The following is a 9,541-nucleotide window of genomic DNA, read 5'->3' as shown; positions in this document are numbered from 1 at the left end:
TGAGAGAGTCAAACTGATATTTCATGTTTCGTCAAAAGTGATGCATTTCTTTCCATTGTATCACTTATTTTTTGTCCAGTATTCCATATTAAATAGAAAACCAGACAATTTCTTCCATTCTTTAATCATTTGATTTTGAATTTGTAATTCTATTTTATCATCAGTGGTTTCAAAGGAAGTTGTGTATATCATCCACTTCCTCTTAAAATTTAACGATGCATAAACAAAATCGGTAATACTTAAGTATAGAGACCAATTCTCACTATTGACTAGTTGATTATTTGCATGCCTGTTAATAACATATATGTGCTGTTTATTAGTACTTATAAAGCACAAATTGTGCATGACCATATTCTACATCCCTAATCCTACCCAAAACCTAAACTTAACAACTACCTTACTATTAATAAGCAGCAAAGTAGTAGTTTATAGTTAATAGTTAATGGTTTGTTAATAATGAGAATTGGACCTTAAAATAAAATGTGACCACAAAAACAATACAATTTAAGAAACAATCCAAACTTTTTTCAGCACCGAACAATAAATGGCACAAGAACATATAACCTTCACAGACAAGGTTCAAGTCTAGTCCCAGACTAAAATGTAAGTCTGAGCTATCAACTGAAAGAAACGTGCACTGACTGATCTTAAAATATATCAGTGCCTTTGTTATGGCTCAAGATGCACACCAGTAATGTGTTTTCTAAGGCACGTTTATGAAAAATTACTTAAATGTCCTAATTGAACTATGGACTAATCCTGGCTTAGTCTAAGCCCTGTCTGTGAAACCAGGCCATAGTGTGATACAAAGGGATGGTACGCCAGCATTAGGCTTGTGAATGTGCCATATTGGTGATAACCCTTAGGCTATAGGCTAGACTGGGATTGGTTTCCACACGTTTTACTCCAATGAATATTTTTTTAGGGTAAGTGTACTTCTGAAAGTCGAAAAGTACCATGGTAGTCTACTTTAAATGCCTTTCCTGTTAGTTATTTTGCAACCAGTGTCACTCATAAACAGACACCTCAAGAAATTCTTCATCACTTGCAAATGATAGGATGCGTTTTGATTCTGTATTTTAATTTGATTCTGTATTTTATTTCAGTTATGTTTTTGCTCTCTGTGTTCTTAGATACGTAGACGTGTACATTACGTGTTTTCTAAATAGGGAATCGCTCCGAACCTGTCCGACTCCTTCAGACTGAATCTCAAATCGATTCAAATCTGTTTGCTGACTCGTATGACCGATTCATTGAAAAGAACCAATTAAAAAGAATGATTCATTCGCGAACGGGGCATCGTTAGTTCCAATTATAAACAGCTGGCAGAATATAGTCACACGAGTTTACTGACTTCTTTATTGAACTTTTCCGACCATAGTGACAGAAAGTGAAGTAAATATAAAGATGCCGACACCCATATTATTGTAAAGTCTTATCACAGTTGTCCAAATAGAGGCGCGAGTTCACTCGTCAATTAATCGACACAAGAAGGAAAGAGTCACAACACTAAACTGATGAAAGCGGCTGAGCTGGAGGACCTCAAACCTGCAGATGCCACACAACTCACACAGTGTCTCCGCATCTGTAAGTTACTGAAAAACCTCACGCGAAAGTTATTTTAGTGATAGTATTTGGGTTTCACTGAACTTCACGCTGCATGATAACATAACCATATTTCGCACGCGAACACAAGACTGTGTAATTATGGCCACTGGCTTGATATGAAACCCCTTATTTGATAGAATATATAGAAAAAAAATTACATCAGTAAACCAATTACTTTATACAAAATAAATCATATAAAAAAATTAAAAATAAAGGAAAAAGTAACGCGCACACACGCACGCAAACCTGTTGTGACCTACAGACCTTTTAGTCCCAGTCTGCCTTCCCCATTAAAAAATATAGCCCTACAAGGTAACAAAAGAAAGAAAGAAAAAGAATGACAGAACAGTACCTTTCATATAGCCTCCACATTATTTCTGTATTTTATTTACTGTATTTATTTGTGCAGCATGAATTATTCAAGTGCTGTGAATTCTTTGACAGTGTTGATCCAGTCACGCCGAATGGGAAAGTGCTGTGTTGACCTTGTTAGCTTCTTGACATCAAATTCTGTCTTGGGTTGCTCTGGTTCATTGGTCGTGTTTTTTGTTTTGTTTTTGGGTTGGTTTTTTTTGGCAACCACCCACCCACACATACACACACACACACACATACATCATGCATACTTTAAAGAGCTCAAACATTTAAATCAGAAAACTAAACTAACTGCAGCGCATGGGCCTACACGTTAATGTATGCTGGTGTGGACGCTAATATCATTATCATTGTAATTATCTTTATAGTTATCATTCTAACTTCCACGGAGGCTGCAGGATAACAAAACATTAATGTTTGCATAAAAAACACCACTGGCTCTGCACCCCTTTACTTAAATTCATTACTCCAGACTGTGCCTCTAGAAGCTTGAATCTCAAAGAGGCACAAAATGAAATGTTCCCTCCTGGTGGAGTGACCTGCCCAACTCAATCCGAGGATTCAAGAATCGGCTAAAAATGCATCTCTTCCACCTTTATTTGACCTTCTAACTCTAGCACTCTCTATTCTAATTCTTTTCTTAAAAATAAATAAATAAATAAATAAACTTATCCCTTTTAGACTTGCACTCTATACATTTACTGCTTGTTTTCTTTTAAAAAAAAAAACGAACACTAGCTTTTCTAATCTTTTTGTGTTCTATCTGTTTTCGTTAAAAAAAGGCCTCTAACACTAGCTTGCTTTATTATTTTTCTGTTCTATAAATGTAAATGTAAAATAATCTAACTCTGTTTTAATTTTTTATTTTTTTACCCCAAAATAACTAGTTTTTATTGAAGAACATTCAGTTCTTAAAAATGTCTGTAATCATGAAATAAATGCTGGTTAATTTAATATCAATATTCTCAATTTCAGTTAATTAAAAAGCAGCTTTGTCATAATTGCAGCAAAAAAACTTAAAACCGAGGGGAGCCTTTGAGTCAAAAAAGATTGAGAACCGCAATTCAGTTAAATCTGAGCATAAATTAAGTTAAAACATGCCAATTAAAGCACATTTTGCAGTGTGTAAGTGTAGAGTTGCTCTGCTCAACAGAAATCAATAAATAAACCATGGCAGAACAAACATATATCAATCAATCCCTCCCTCCAGTAAAAGTGGAAGAGAGGCATTATGGGAGGCTAATGGGATGGATGAGGGATCGATCTGCAGTGCAGATGGGGTTTGTGTGAGGTTCAAAGTCAAGCCCATCAGAATGCTGGAAGAATGACATTATGACGCTGATACACCATACACACGCTTCTTAACATTAATGAATTCATCAGTAAACTCAGTCAGTTTCACAAGTAAGAGTGCTGCTGTTCTGAACAAGTTCGTATTGAGTAGCGTACTATCAGTTGCTTTGTCTGTTTGTCTTAGTTTCGATTTAAATATCCTGGATTAAGATATAAAATAAGTATCTTATATAGTATTAAAACAATTTCAGAGGGTAAACAGGTTATTTATTAACAAGTTTATTTGTTTGTTTATTTTATTTATTGCGAATTGTATTTTTTTTCTTTCAATAAAACAAAAAAAGTTTTTTTTTTTTTAAATAAAACAAAAATAAAATAATGGGGTAAGAAAGCTTAAAATTCAAGAACAGATACTCTTATTATCTTACGTTTGCACTGAATATCTTATTTTAAGAAATTTTATTTTTTTATTTATTTTTTTTTTTATTGTAAAACATGAAAAAGTCATACATAAAGCTAATATTAATTGTATTTATTTATTTTGCCCTATTATTGTTGTTGTTATTTTATCAGTATACCAATACCAACAAGAGTTTTCAGTTCAGGTTCTGATGTCAAAGTGTGAAACAATAAAAAGCTACACATCACCTTGAGTTCAAATAAGGCCTCATACTTGTAAAATCAAGATTAGCACAGAGAACTACGTGACCAAAAATAAATCAATAAAATCAAGTGAAACACCCTAGGAGGAGGACGACTGTTCATTATTGTCACAGAACTGTGCCAGATGTGCAGGGCACAAGATTAAAGCACATTTTCCTGATAGTGATCCACAGCCTGTCCTGTGGGTTGTTGTCTGTGTAAGCTGAGAAACCCATCTAAGTTGAAATCACTCACTCTGACAGGAGGCCAATTGCTTGCCAGGAAGTAAGAGTACAGTGAACCCTGGTGTGCCAGCCATACGGGGCGTGTCTTAATCTATGTAGCAGATTCTCCTGCTCTCCAAATCAGCAGAGGCTTGACAAGTTTGTTAGGGCTCTTTAAAAGGCTGTTTCCCAGGGGGTTGGTTGAGCACTGTTCATTCGGTGTTAATAAGGGTCGTACTGCTTCATGGCTAAATAGATAAAGTGTTTGATCTCGCCACAGGAAACGTTAAAGAACGTCCTGTGTGTTTGAGCAGCCTAATTAATAAAGACTGTTCATTTAAAAGTGTTAATATAGGGTGCATGAAAAAAATGAAAGCAGGTAGGCCTTTTAAATCTCCATATTTGTGTGTAATGAACAAGAATAAAGAGCTGAGGGACATTGAGACAGAAGCCCACATTCACAATGGAGTGATGTCTTTTCTTGTATGTCTTATAATCGATATTTTTAGTTTGCTCTAACAGAACACTTGCTCACTCCTGATAATGAATAATGTTAGTCCTGCGCCTACCATTTATTACATAAAAAGAGAAATAGTTTAACGCCACACAATCCTTGATAGTTAGTAAATGTCCAGAAAAATGCACTGTGCAGAAAGAAATTGTCCACTCTTATAATTAACATTATATCAGAAGTCCAAAGTATAATCAGGTACATCACTAAGAATTTTAAACGAATAGAATTGAATTATAATATCTAACAGCATTCAGTTGCCTTCACTGGTCATTTAAAAAAATAACACTTTTATTCAGAAAGGATGCACTCCACTAAGGACTGACATGATGCTAAAAATTCAGCTTTGCCATCACTGGAATAAATTACATTTTAAAATATATTCAAATAGACAACAGTTATTTTCAATTGTAATATTATTTCAGAATATTTCTGTGTTTACTGTATTTTTGTTTGAATAAATGCAGCCTTGGTGAACAGAAGAGACTAATTAACTTTTTTACTGACCCCAAACGTTTGAACTGCAGTGAATAAACACCACAGATTTATAAGCATTATATGCATTTTTAAAATGTAACTTTTTGTGTACAAAATATGCAGTATACTTAGGATGGCATAAGGTATTTGTATCATACGATGAGTTGATTTTTCCATATGTAATGCTTTAAATGAATGTCTGATTTATGCATATAATCCTTTCCCCCCCCCTAACATCTAGACTGCACATCTATAGTACTGTTTCAAATGATAAATGTGTCTCTGGATATTTTCCAGTGACAGCATCATGTCGTCTGATTGCTCCCACTCTGTTCTGGATGAGTGTGCACTCATTCTAATGTGATGATTACTGACTCCATAGTTAGCATTGAAGAGCTTTGCTTTCCCACACAGGAAACAGCAGAGCCTTTGAGGATGAATTAATCCCACAACACATGCTATATGACTCTAAATGAATGCGCGCACTGTCAGAAAAATATTGTATTTAACCATTAACCCAATTTGTTTAATGACTTCATTACTTAACCTAGAGTATTTGTATTAGATTTTTGATGTCTGTTATATTAGGCATATGCATAAAAAAACCAACCTCATAAAGTGTGTGTGCAGACCCTCGAGAAGGCATTGAACAAGTCTCTCCTTCTGTGTCCTTTGGGTGGCGCTGTGGTACAGGACAGCATGTATCGCTCAATAAATCAGGATGAAGAACGGAACAGCTTGGGGTTTGTCCTTTTATTGCTTTGTCTCGACCTGCTGTAAGTCTTTTCCGGTTGCGTAATTGGACAATTTTTTTGAACACAGTTGTTGTGTGCTTATAGGGAACGTTGTGTCCTATGGCTAAATTTATTTGCCAAAATGTTCAGAATCTTGAGAAGAAAAAAAAGTGTGTTAATTATTAATATGAATGTGATTATTTTATATGGTTTTACACTATCAGTCAAAAGCTTTTGAACATTTTTTTTTTTGTTTTTTGTTTTTTTAAAGAAATCTCTTCTGCTCACCAAGCCTGCATTTATTTGATCCAAGAGTACAGCAAAAATATATATATTTTACCATTTAAAATAACTTTTCTATTTGAATATATATTACAATGTCATTTATTCCTGTGATTTCGAAGCTGATTTTTTTGCAGTCACATGGTCCTTCAGAAATCATTCTAATATTCTGTTTTGGTGCTCAAAAAACATTTGTTTTTATTATTATTAGTAGTAGTAGTAGTAGTAGTATGTTTTTAATATTTTTTTTTTTATTTAATGTTTTTTTGTTGAATTTTTTGTTATTATGATTAGAATTTATCTGAAATAGAAGTCTTTTGTAACATTATAAATGTCTTTATCATCACTTTTGATGAATTTAAAGCATCCTTGCTAAATAAAAGTTATAATTTCTTTATAAATTTAAAAAAAAAAAAAACTGACTCTAAGCTTTTGTATGGTATATTGTTATGATGTAACAAAAGCCTTTTATTTCATTAAAAAATGCAGATTTTTCTATTCATCAAAGAATCCTTAAAAAATGTACTCAACTGTTTTAAATATTGATAATAATAATAATATTTATTGAACAGCAAATCAGCATATTAGAATGAAGGATCATGTGACACTAAAGACTGGAGTAATGATGCTGAAAATTCAGCTTTGTTCACAAGAATGAATTACATTTGAAAGTATTTTCAAATAGAAAGCAGTTATTTTAAATAGTAAAAATATTTCACACTATTACTGCTTTTGCTGTGTTTTGGATCAAATAAATGCAAGCTTGGTGAGCAGAAGAGAATTCTTTAAAAAAAATAAAACATAAAAAATCTTACTTTTCAAAAACTTTTGACTGGTAGTGTATATATGCTATACAAATAATACACTAATATTATTACCAAAAAGTCCAAATAAATGAAGCTACCATCATTCTAACAAAAAAAAATGGTCATCCACATATAGCTTGCATGTGCATTTCTCATCTTATAAATTAGATAAAGAGTTTCTGAAAGCTGCATGTCTAAATGACTAATTAACTGATTAAATATATATGACGGAGCTCGAGTGCTGCTCACCATCATGCATTAAGTGCTTTAGCAGTGGTCCTGCTCCATGTGGTGGGCTGGAAACAACACACTCTAATGACTGGAGGACAGATGTTACTATGCTAACTAAACTTTGACCTGCTCAGTATTCATCAGCTGTGGTTGAAACAGTGCAACCAAGGATTCTTGGAGTACCAGAAGCGGCTAGAATGATGTGCATTTTTGTTTGTGTAACAGCATTGTATTTTCTTTTTCCCTTGTTTACAGATGCAGGAGTGTTTGTAGGCAGCTCCTCTGCATATAAATTGTGTCTTCATGTCACAGTATGAACTCAGACTCAGAAATGTAGGCCATGCTTTAGATGATTCATGCAAGATCTCTCAGCGTTCTGCCCACAGGATCTCTCGAGTCGGTAAAATAACACAAACATCTGCCCCAACAAACACATGCTGCTACATCCAGACACTCGTCATCTTCTGATACAATGCATAAATATAACAGATATTCATTGTTTGTTTTCATATTTAAGCTTGGACTGAAAGCCTAAAGACGCAGGATGTGCATTCACTGTGAAAACATTGCGTAAGTGTACCGGCTGAAACTGCTGGTTGTACAGTAAATGTCTTTTAAGGGTTCCGAAGTTTATTTTCATAGTGTTATTGTTCAAAAGTTTGGGCTCAGTAAGACTAAAATTAAATACTTTAATCATTTAAGATTAATTCATTATTTTATGCAGCAAGGTTGATTTGAATGGATCAAAAGTGACAGTAAGACTTTTCATTGTAACAAAAAAATTTTTAAATGCTGAAGAAAAAACTTAAAAGAAACCTGAAAAAAAAAAGGTTTTCAACATTGTTAGTAATAAAAAAAATGTTACTAGAGCACCAAATCATGGCAAAAAGTCCCACCCTGTAGTCTTTGATATGACTGTCAGCACAAGTATATGATAATTTTTCATCTATTTTATTGCCAGCCAGACAAAAAGTATTAGTCTAACTCTGAAAAAAGAATGCAGCTTTCTTTCAAGTGTTATTCATGTCTCATTTTTTGAGTTTTCCTAATGTGATATGAGCACTGTATCTCTGTACTATATACTAAAGCAGCAAGATCTGAGATGAATGTATGCGTAATGTGAAAAATGAGCAATAAAGAGCATGAAGGGAGAGCGTGAAGAAGAGTGAGAGAGAAAAACAAACAGATCGCAGAGTGGGCGACAAAATCGCTTTGTGACCCACTTTAACTGTTTGTTATCAGCTTGTGGAAAATGATAACAGCCTCTTTTCACTGTCGATGAATGTTTATGTTTTTTAAATACACTCTTTAGTGCTATTTCCAAGTAGACATTTTCTGAAAACGCTCAAAATTATGAAAAAATTATGAACCACACTTGGTGTCAAAAATCTGTTCTGAGAAGAACTATAACAGCAGAACATGCATACATGTGCGACTTTACACATTGTCCGATGTCACAGTGAAAACATCAGGAGCTATTAATAACAGCCTGCTGAAGGCATCACAAGACCAAAGGAATATCTCTGTTGCTATGGAGTCCAGAGTTGATGACATAACGGGGCAATGTGTTAATATGAAAGAAAGGCTGCTGGTTACTGAGAAAGAGGAGATATTGTACATGAGCATTAAACACAGTTGACATAAATGTGGTTTTTTTTTTTTTAAGTTTAGATATCCAAAGATTTGGGTAGCCTATATAAACCAAAACGCTTACCTGTCCTGTTGCATGTGCAATTAACATGCTCAAAAGCGTCTTGCTTTGGTGGAAGTGCTATCTATTAATCAAATTAATACTTTACAACATGTCTACGTAATTGCATGAGAAGGTCACTAATGGAAAATCTAATGCTTCTCGTCTCCCACGCTCAACAGAAAACACTGAGTGCTCAATAGATGCAGCAATTAGACACACTCATGTGCTAAAGAAATTACTATCAATCAGTTGGGATCCACCAAAAGTGGTTATATAACTCAATTTATGTGGGCTTTAAAGGGATATCTCAAATAAAAATTAGTCTTTCATTCAGGTACATGCAGTTGAACACTTACTCCCTCCTCATGATTTCAAAATTTAGAAATACACACAAAAGCTGTTTTTGTGTGTGTATTGAAACCACAGTAAGGCCAATGGCATTTATTTTGTGTTAAATAAGGGGCCTGACACTGACATTGTGTACAGAGCTGGAACAACACTGATAAGGCCCTTTATCGCTGCTCTAATCACTATACACACACTATATATAGAAAAAAGCACTACAGTAATGTTCTTTGTTCTCTTTGTTCTCTGCAAAACATCAGTCGTTCATCTCATTTGTGTTTGTCAGCAGTGAAGCTACTGTGTCAAACTGCTTCATCATC

The 9,541-nt window shown here is 34.1% G+C and overlaps 1 long non-coding RNA gene across 1 annotated transcript in view; it reads left to right on the top strand.

The window, feature by feature from the left end:
- Positions 1-1,280: 1,280 nt before the first annotated feature.
- Positions 1,281-9,541, top strand: part of LOC122137040 — a 32,279-nt gene continuing 24,018 nt past the window's right edge. Inside the window, exons 1-3 of the long non-coding RNA XR_006154542.1 lie at positions 1,281-1,587; positions 5,761-5,873; positions 7,439-7,583. This is a non-coding gene — a long non-coding RNA (uncharacterized LOC122137040). The remainder of the gene's footprint in view (positions 1,588-5,760; positions 5,874-7,438; positions 7,584-9,541) is intronic.

The sequence above is a fragment of the Cyprinus carpio genome, chromosome B4 (assembly GCF_018340385.1).
Source record: "Cyprinus carpio isolate SPL01 chromosome B4, ASM1834038v1, whole genome shotgun sequence".
Lineage (NCBI taxonomy): Eukaryota > Metazoa > Chordata > Actinopteri > Cypriniformes > Cyprinidae > Cyprinus > Cyprinus carpio.
This window is presented reverse-complemented; position numbering and strand designations above follow the sequence as displayed.